This window comes from Peromyscus eremicus, chromosome 1 (genome assembly GCF_949786415.1).
Source record: "Peromyscus eremicus chromosome 1, PerEre_H2_v1, whole genome shotgun sequence".
NCBI lineage: Eukaryota > Metazoa > Chordata > Mammalia > Rodentia > Cricetidae > Peromyscus > Peromyscus eremicus.
Window position 1 is genome coordinate 176,029,989 of NC_081416.1, and position 9,548 is coordinate 176,039,536.

At 35.9% G+C, this 9,548-nt stretch overlaps 1 pseudogene; it reads right to left on the bottom strand.

Moving 5' to 3' along the window:
- Window positions 1–6,651: 6,651 nt before the first annotated feature.
- On the bottom strand, window positions 6,652–7,572 carry LOC131902570 (vomeronasal type-1 receptor 4-like; annotated as a pseudogene).
- Window positions 7,573–9,548: the final 1,976 nt, after the last annotated feature.

Sequence of the window (9,548 nt, forward strand, 5' to 3'; positions counted from 1 at the left end):
TATCTGAAAAAATAGAGATATTTTGACTTCTTTTCCTATTTCCATAACTTGTTTCTTTCTTTTGTCTTATTTCCTTGGCTTATGAGTTTCACTCAAGGCATTGTACTGAATTAAAGAGGAGAGAGGAGATATTCTTGTCTTGTTCCTGATTCTAGTGGGAGTAATTTGAGTTCTTCCAATTTAGTATTATGTTGGCCCTAAGTTTGTCATATGTAACGTGAACAAAATTAGAAACATATATATATATATGTTTATGTATATACATATATATGTATATGTATATACATATATATATAATTGGTATCAATATACATAATTTGTATATAATATACAAAAATTCAATCCCATGTAAAATATTTAAAACTAATAGTGGCTTCTTAAAAGTAGATTTAGTAATCTACCTTTTTATCTACAACCTCTCTTTTTTCTTTTCAGAGTAGATTCAATATTCTACACTTCATTCTATCATTTATATTTCTTTTTTTCAGAGTAGATTCAATAATCTACTTCTTATCTATATCATCTTTTTTCTTTGTATTTCTTTTTCCTTTTTTCTCTCTTTTTATTATCCAAAAAAGAGGAAATGTGATATTTTACTTGTCCTGAAATGTGATCATATTTTATTTGTGCTTTAATAAATAAAGCTTTCCAGGAGAACAGAGGAATAGGAACAGCCATTATATGTAAACAAAGAAGTCAGGCAATGGTAGGACATTCCCTTAATCTTAGCACTTGGCAGGCAGGGATCTGTCTGGATCTATGTGAGTTCAAGGCCACACTGGAAACAGAGCCAGGTGTGATGGCACACACCTTAAATTCCAGCACTAGTTAAACATGGAGGTCTGGATGTCTGAACAAACAGACATTAATCAACAGAGCTGGGCAGGAAGAAAAAGTGATGTAGCTGGACAGAGAGAACAAATCAGATGGTAGAACAGCAAGGCTTATAGGTGTAGGTAGACAGGAAGTAACTCACATTAGTAAGCTGCCAAGTTGGTGAGGCAAGGTTAGTTGTGGCTTTCCCTATTTCCCTGATATCTCTAAATCTTTCACCCCTATATCTGGCTCCATATTTTTATTTAATAACATTGTTTAGAAATTCACCTACAGTCATTTCCATAATGGAGGTATTAATTTGCACCCTTGGCAGCAGTGAAAAAGAATAACTCCTTGCTCTTACTCATCACCTCCAACATTTCTTGTCAACTATTTTGATAACAGTACTCTTAATGTGGTGAATTGGTATCATAAAATAACCTTAATTTTTATGTTCATGATGATGAGGTTGTTAAAACACATTTTTTGAAATACTTATTGGCCATTTGCATTTCTTGTTGGAGAAAAAAATTCAATTCATTAACTCATTGATAACTGCCCATTTTTTCCTTGACGCATAATTTCTAAAGGCTTGTAAATATTGGATATTAGTTCCTTATCTGCCACCATTCCCAGGGTATTTACAGGTCGTGGTAAAACATGAGCTTTCTTCCATCTGTGAACCTCCTCAGACCCTTCTGCCTCTTAGCCTATCTCCATTCATAATTGTCAAATCTTAATATCTTGGAAGATATTTTACCTTGAATCCACAGTGGACATGCCTATCAATTATCCCATAAGAACTTAAAGAATATTAAAAGCAGCAAGTGAAAAAATCAAGTAAATATAAAGGAACATTTATTAGAATCATACTTCATTTCTTAATCAAAACTCTAAAGGAAAAAAAGAACATGAAAAGATGAGATATATGCTTAAGATATGCTACAAACTCTGAGAGATCACAGCTGTAATTCCAGACTGCTACACCCAGCAATATTTGCAGTGACCATAGTTGGAGAAAACAAGATTTTCCATGATAAAAATGTACCTAAACAATGTCTAACTCCAAATCCAGCCATACAGAAGGTGGTAGAGGGAAAATTCCAGTAGAAGAATGTTAAACACAACCAAGAAAAGCAAGGATTAAATAATCCCAGAAAGCAAATCTGAAGAAGGGGAACACACACACACACACACACACACACACACACACACACACACTAATACACACACCAAACCAACAAACACTGCACATTGATATTGTAACATCAATGGTCTCAATGCCCCTTTAAGAAAGACTAACAAAATGAATGTAAAATCAGGATTTGCTCTTTGGCTGCATCCAAGAAACCTCTGTTGACCTCAAGAAGAGATATTGCATTAATGAAAAAATATACTAAGAAATTGGGCATAAAAGGCTAGCTGAAGCAGCCATTTTTAACATTTGATAAAATAGACTTCAAACCACAACTAATCAGAATAGTTATAGAAGGACACTACATAACAGAAAAGGAAAAATCCACCAATATGACATTTCATTTCCTAATATATATTCACCAACTACAAGGTTTGTAAAAGAAACAACAGGACAACGAAATCATATATGGACCCTCACACAGTAATAGTGGGAGAATTCAGTACCCAGATCTCTCCAAGAGACAGATCACCCAGACAAAAACTAAAGAGAGAAAGGCTAGAAATAACTGACATTATAAACCAAATGGACCTCAGAGGTAGAACACATCACTCGGAGAAAAAGAATATACGTGCTGCTCCACACCTCACGGAACATTGTCCAAATGTGACCACAAACTCAGACCCCAATCAAGTCTCAACAGACACAAAAATTGAAATAATACTATAGAGGCTATCTTACCACTATGGATTAAAATTGGATATCAACAATAGAAACAGCAGAAAGATTAGAAACTCTTGGAAACTGAACACACTCTGAATAAACTGAATAAAAAGTACTTCAGACAAAAATTAAGAAAGAAATGAAAGATATTCAAGAATTGAATGAAAATGAATACACGGCATACCCAAACTTCTGCAACACAATGATGAAGGTTTTATGACACAAGTTCTTAGCACTGGGTCAACCATAAAAAAGGAGCGATCTCATACTGATATTTTAACATCAAACCTGAAAGCTCTAAAACAAAATACAGAAATCACACCCCAAAGAAGTAGACAGCAATGAATCATTCAGGCCTGAAAGCAGAAGAAAAACTACAATAACAATAAAAAAGTAAATAAAACAAAATGGTGGTTGCTTAAGAAAATCAATAAAATTGACAAACCCAAATCTAATGAACTAAATGGCAGAGAATATCCAAATTAACAAACTTTGAAATTAGGAGTGGAAATAGCTACAAAACCAAAGGGAATTCAGAAAATCATAAGAACATACTTTAAAAACATCTACTCCACCAAACTGGAAAAATCTAAAGGAAATTGATAATTTTCATAATTCCAGTTAAGTCAAGATGAGATAAACAATTAAAACAGACATATAAACAATAATAATGATTTTCAAAATGAAACTCAAATGGCTGAGGGACACAGAAATGTTCAAAATCCTTAGCAATCCAAAAACTACAAATCAAAATAATGTTTAGATTCCAACAGAACGTAATGTCAGAACATGTCAGAATGGCTAAAATTAATTAAACAATTGACAGATCATGATGGTAAGGACTTGAGTAATGTTGGGAGTAAGCACAGCCACTATTGACATCAATGTGATGGTTCCTCAAAATATTGGGACTCAGTCTACCTCAAGACACAGCTATACAACTCGTGGACTTACACCCAATTTTTCATCCAACTACTGGAACACTTGATGAAAGATGTTCATTGCATCATACTAGTCAGAAATTGAAAACAAGCTAAATGTCCCTCAACATAAATATGATTGGGGAAAATGTGATACATTTGCCCAAAGGAGTAACACTCATCTCTTAAAACAAAGAAATTTGCAGACAAGAGGGTAGAACTAGGAAAAAATCCTTAGTGAGGTAACCTAGATCTGGAAAGGTAAACATGGTATGTGTTCATTTATTCCTGGATATGATATTTTAAATAAATGATAATAAAGTCATAACCCATAGACCCTGAGAAATTAGGCATAGAGGAAGAAATGAGGGGAGACCCATGGATCTCCCTGGGACAAGGAAATATTATAAACTTTATGGTTGTACTGGAGTCAGAGTAGAGGAGGGACAAGATTAAGAAGTTTAGGTGGGAAGGGAGGGGAGATGGGTTTGAGAGAGGGAATGACGGGGAGACAGCTGGAAATGAAGGACATTGATGTATGATGGTAACCTAGTTCTAGTTCAGTAGAAACTTTGTATTATGTATGAATGTGATGCTAATTGAATTACCAAGTAATGAGGGAGAAAGAACCCCAATTGGCCAACTCATGTCACCAAAGCTTCCAGTACCAAGATGCTGTTTCATCTAATTTAGTTGTTGGTCAAAGCATCCCAAAATGTCTTTGTTAGTGTTTCTATTGCTGCCACAAAATTCTATGACCAAAGGACAAGTTGATCCCCAAAAGGATCATTTGGCTTACACTTCCAGATCATAGTCCATCATTTGAGGATGTCATAGTGGAACTCAAACAGGTCTGGAACCTGGAGGCAGAAGCTGAGGTAGAGGCCAAGGAAGAGAGCTACTTACTGGTTTGCTTCTCTCAGGATGCTCAGCTGATTTCTTATAGAATGTAGGACCATCAGCCCATGGATGGTAACACCCCCATCGACAGGCTTCTCTTACATCAATCAGTAATTCAGAAAATACATTACAGCTGGATCTCATGAAGGCATGTCCTCAACCAAGGCTCCTTTGATGACTCCATCTTGGATCAAGTTAACACACAACCACATCCAGTGTACATATGGAAATCACCAGATAGCCCAGGCAGTTACCAAGAGAATGGATTGCTCTCAACAAACTGACAACAAGGACCCACTGCTAAAGAAAACATCCATACAAGTCACAGAACATGGAGAGGTCCAGCTGATGGCTACATAGAAATTTTACCCCCATGTTCTAGTGTCCATGAACCAACCAGAAAATCTTTGATCTATCTACTTGCAAATATGTTAAGGCAATGGTGTGACAAACCTTTTAGGAATAGCCAGCCAATGTCTGATTTGACAGAAGTCCTAGAAAAAGAGATAAAATCCATACCTGACAATGTTTGGTTAACAAACCCAGAGGCTAGATATTTAAGAGTCCTAGGGTAAAACCAAAGATTACTTATCTAATAAAAGAAAAAATAGAAAAGAAAGTAAAATGACTCCTAATGTTATTCTGTTATACTCATAAATCTGTGTCATATTCTGCCAACATCAGAGATGCTTTCTTCTGCAACTGATGGTAACAAAAACAGAGACCCACAGCCAGATATCACACACACACACACACACACACACACACACACACACACACACACACACACTCATACTCAGAGATATAGATAGGTACATAGATAGATGATAGATAGATAGATGATACATAGATAGATAGATGATAGATAGATAGATAGATAGATAGATAGATAGATAGATAGATAGATAGACCTTTGAACACACAGTTCTAAATGAGTTGTATCCATCAAGTCTCTCCCCTCATACCTCAGGAGAAGGGGAGGCAGAAGGAGTGGGAGAGACTAAGGGGACAGAGGAAGACATCAAGAGGGCCAGGTTCTCTCACCTGAGCAAAGCTCATGTGAACTCACAGAGACTGAAGCAGCAATCACAGGATCTACATGGTCTGCTCCAAGCCCTCTGTATTTAAATGATAACTTTTAGTTCAGTACTTCTGTGGGACTCCTGGAAACAGAAACAAATGAAGCTCTGAATCTTGGCACATCTCTTGACTTCCCTTTATTTTTTTCTGCTGGCTTGCTTGTCCAATTTCGATATGACGAGTTTTGTTTGAGCTCATTACATTTTATTATGTTTTTTTAGTTACCTCTCAGAAGACTGTTTTTTTCTAATAAGAAACCAAAAGCGAATGGATCTAGATGGGAGAGGATGTGGGTGTAACTAAGAGGATTAAAATGAGAGGAAACTGTACTCAAGTAATATAATATGAGAAAAAGGGAAAAAAAATAAAAGGGAAAAGGAAAAACACTCTAACAAAATTGAAGATCATCTCATAAACATAAACATAAATTTTAATTAACAAAGTGAAAGATAGGAGTCACAATTTTTGTCCTTTGTGGCTAGAGGAGACGCCAATCTTCACAGACTTTGTTGAACACTGTCACTAAAAGGTTGGAAACAGTCAAACATTTTCTTTTTCTGGAACAGCTGAAATCAAAACACGTGGGAAATGATCATTGAAGAAGATTCCTGGTCCTAGAGGATGCTAGAGCAGCTGTCATGGGACAAGGGCCACCAGAAGTACAATTTATGGTCCACCATGATGTCCGTTTGCCTTGCAATTATAGTGTGATATACACAGGTGTCTATCCAACAGCAGGCAAGGAGTCAAGATTCCATGACAGTATAAAAGCCACAAGAAAGTCAGCTCTATTGGCAACAAGTTATTGGCTTCTTTGCACATAATATGGGCAAAGGAAAAACTCCACTTTCTGAAAGTTGAAGACTATACATAGTGCACTAAATACAGTATGATAAGTTCATATAGGCTGTTGATTCAACCATCTGACAAAACTCCCATACTCATTTGACTAGTCTTAGGAAGACAAGGGGCTAAACCTTAACTTTCTTTGTTGATTTCATAAGGTGATAATTGAGTAAAATTTGTATGACAAGACAAACTAATATTTTACATAGTTATACTAAAATTAAGAGAAATTTATTTTCTTAACCATATCAAACTGAATAAGGACAAAATTGAGTAATGTCTCATAATAACAAATGGTACAAAACATGGAAAACAAAGAGAAGTGAGGCGAGAAATGTACACCAGCCACCAACCGTGATGATACAATAGAGCAATGCAGCCTCGCAAGATGGTGGAGAGAGTATAAAATGCCAGGAAGGTAGCCAACAGGACAAGGATGTTCTGGGTCGCTCTGGACTCAGGGTAGTTTCTCCTGGAACCATGAGAGCTGTGGATATTTTGAACCCTCCTCTTGTGTCTGTAGAGAATGACAATCATGGAGGCACTGGACCACGTGATGAGCACAGCAAAAAAGGACTCAGGACATATCACCAATGCTGCATAGAGTGAGTCAATGATTTCATCACGCCCTACAGTAGAGCAATATTCAAAATCTCGACCTCTTGTAATATTTTTGCTATTCATTTTGAAAAATGTGTGCATAAGGAAAGTGAACCATATCACCATGTTGAAGACCCACAGAAGGGGAATGGAACAGTCAATGTACTTTGAAGCTTTGACTGTATGGCCATTCCAACAGGATTTCCTGGGACTGAGGGTCATGGCCTGGAAGACACTCAAGAGGCAAGTGGTACCAATGGACACACTTCAAGCAAATCCTTGAATGTACAGTAGGAGATCACATCCAAAATCATTCAAGAACTGCTTCAATCCCCAAACTACCATTGTTTGGGGAACTCCTGCAGAGAGAATGACCAAGGTATTGGCTGCTATTAGGTGCATGAGAATCAAATCTGTGGGCTTTAATGTATATTCTCTGTAGTAAAGGACTAGATAGTAGAACTTGAGATGGAGATTTCCCAGAACTCCAGTGGTAGTTTGTGATAAGAAAATGATTCTGATAGCCAGATTCCAGATATTCATTCTGTGATTCAGTACAATACCTTTATGAATATGGGAACACTATTTCTTAGGTCAAATGAACATAAAAAAAATCACATTTTTCAACATTTGCAGATCTTATCCAATAATGTCTACAAGTATATATGCAAATGGGTATCAGTATAACATCAGTATAAGATTTAGAAAGGAGAGCTAGACAGGTAGTATTAGGTGATGACCTGATAAAAGGATCTAGGATTTATAACAAGAATATAAACATAATTATTTTTCAATTTTCTACTTTGTAATTTTTTTCAATATTTCTGGTGCAAGAGTCATAAAATACAAGTATCAGTGACAGTGTAAACCATAAGCAATGATTAACGTCTTTTATGACTACTCTAACTGTATTAAAAGTTCAGTGAAATGTACAGAATTTTTCCACAAGCAAATGTTGCTATCACTGGTTATTACATTGTTGCCTTTAACACATTTATTTGTGAATTTATTGCAATAAACTGGTGTTAGTTGAAAATGAAACAGTATCAAAATCTTTCCAAAGATGCAGGAATGGTTCCACATATAGCCATCAGTAAATGTAAGGCACAGATGGACTCAAAGTCAGAAATGACATGATATTAAATGCCAGAAAAAATTTTTTGTTTTTCTTTTTGAACATATTATTGAAAAATGGATTGTACTCTCATATAATATATCCTTATTATAGCTTTATTTCCCTCAATATTTCCCAACTCCTTCCCACCTTCCAGTCCATGCAGATCCACTACCTTTCTGTCATTAGGAAAGAACAGGCTTCTAAGACACCACAACAAAACATAAAAAATAAAATATAACCAGATAAAACCATCACATGGAATTTGGCCATGATAAACTAACAAAGGATACAGCCCAAGAGAAGGCACAAGAAACTTAGACCCACTCATACACATAACATGAATTCTACAAAAAAAATATTTAACTGAAAGGTATAACATTTTGTTTCAGTATGTATGAATTTGTATGAGATTTACTTATTTAATTTAGAGGTCCTTTTACTCTTGGTGTCATCCATCCCTTCTGGTTTTTATGCCTTTCCAGTCTCCTCTTCCATGGATGCCCTAATCTCTCAACAGCAGGATCAAATTAGACAGTTCACTTGCCAGACTGGATGTCAGAAATGTTTTAAAAAATACCCTTCATTATAAATGCTATAGAGTGTCTAGGGATCAATAGATCATAACTTGACCTAAGACAAACTTCATACTATGAATCTACTTGCAAGTGTTAGGATCAAAGAATCTTATATATAATAGGCACATGATTACTGGCCACCTCCAGTCATGTTTAATCTTCAAAAGTGTACACTAGTTTTCGGGATAGTACTGTAATTAGGGAATGACCTGAAAAACAAGGCGTTTTCTTTATTAGCTATATTTATAAAAGGAACAGATTTGGGGAAAGATAAAGATATGTGGAGGGAAAAATGAACACAATAAAATGAAGGGAAATGGGAAGGGCAAGACAAGAGTGGACATGAGTTGATGAAAGATTTTCCAAAATCAATGACAAAGACTCTATGTGTCAAGAGTATATACTAGTGCCGTAGAGGAGTTGTAAATGCCCAAAATTTGAGCCACAAGGCATTTAGAGTAGAATATGGAGGACATAGGGTATCATCTAAGATATTTGAGTTGGACTGAGGCAGAGAACAAGAGAATAGAAGACACAGATGATTGACAATGGTCTAAAGGTTATGAAGGTCACTACAAAGGAGTTTAAACTAATGAAAACACCTATTACCCCAATGAGTTTTCAGGGTGGAAAAGGGATGCCATAGAGACTAGTGACATATGCTGATATGTAGTGAATTTCTAAAAGTCACTATGGTAGAAAGATGATGGAGCTAGACATTGCTATCTCAATGGCACCACAAAGCATCTATTCTTTTTCTGACCCAATATATATGTCTATAGTACAAACCACCCATCATTTCTGAGAAGGTATATGACACTAATACCATATTATCT